Source organism: Phoenix dactylifera, unplaced genomic scaffold (assembly GCF_009389715.1).
Source record: "Phoenix dactylifera cultivar Barhee BC4 unplaced genomic scaffold, palm_55x_up_171113_PBpolish2nd_filt_p 000375F, whole genome shotgun sequence".
Taxonomy (NCBI): Eukaryota; Viridiplantae; Streptophyta; class Magnoliopsida; order Arecales; family Arecaceae; genus Phoenix; species Phoenix dactylifera.
The window spans coordinates 187,579-188,530 of NW_024067825.1; positions in this window are offsets into that span (position 1 = coordinate 187,579).

Here is a 952-nt window from a genome sequence, read left to right on the forward strand (position 1 = left end):
AAATTATGTCCTGCAACTCTTTCCAAAACTTGGTCTAGGAAGGGTAGGGGAAAGTGATCTTTCCTAGTGACCAAATTCAATTTGCGATAGTCAACACACATGCGCCAACTCGTCGGGACACGAGTTGGGACTAACTCACCCTGCTCATTTTTGACTACCGTCAGACCTGCTTTTTTGGGCACGACTTGAGTTGGACTCACCCACTTGCTATCGAAAATTGGGTAAATAATACCCACGTCAAGCAACTTGAGGACTTCTGCTTTAACCACATCTCTCATCGTAGGATTCAACCTGCGTTGCATTTGCCTTGTGGTTTTGGCATTGTCCTCCAAATATATCCGGTGCGTGCAAATTAAAGGGCTAATCCCCTTCAAGTCTGCAATAGACCACCCTAAAGCTCCTCTATGATTCTTTAGAACACCAAGTAATTTTCTTTCTTGGGCATGATCAAGATCAGATGAGATAATTATAGGAAAAGTGTCATCGGATCCAAGAAAGGCATACTTGAGTTCCTTCGGTAAAGGTTTCAACTCGAGCTTAGGTGCTTGTTCATGGGATGGTACTATCTTTGCTTCTCGAGATGGCAAATGTTCAAATTCCTCTATTCTCGGTCTCCACCCATTGACCATCATGACATCCGAGTTATCTAAAGTAGGTGGGACCGTATCATCAGTAGTACCTTCAGAACACCAATCTATCAAACCATTGTCGGCCGATTCAGTAAATATTTCTTTTAACAGATATTCTTCCGCAATGGTTTCAACCCATTCAACTTCTTTACTTTCTTCATGATCACTGGGTTGTTTGCCTATACTAAAGACGTTCAGTTCCAAAGTCATATTGCCAAAAGAAAGCTTCATGACACCATTCCTACAATTGATCAATGCATTAGAAGTTGCAAGGAATGGGCGTCCTAAGATGACTGGAATCTGAGATGGTGAATTGGAAGCCG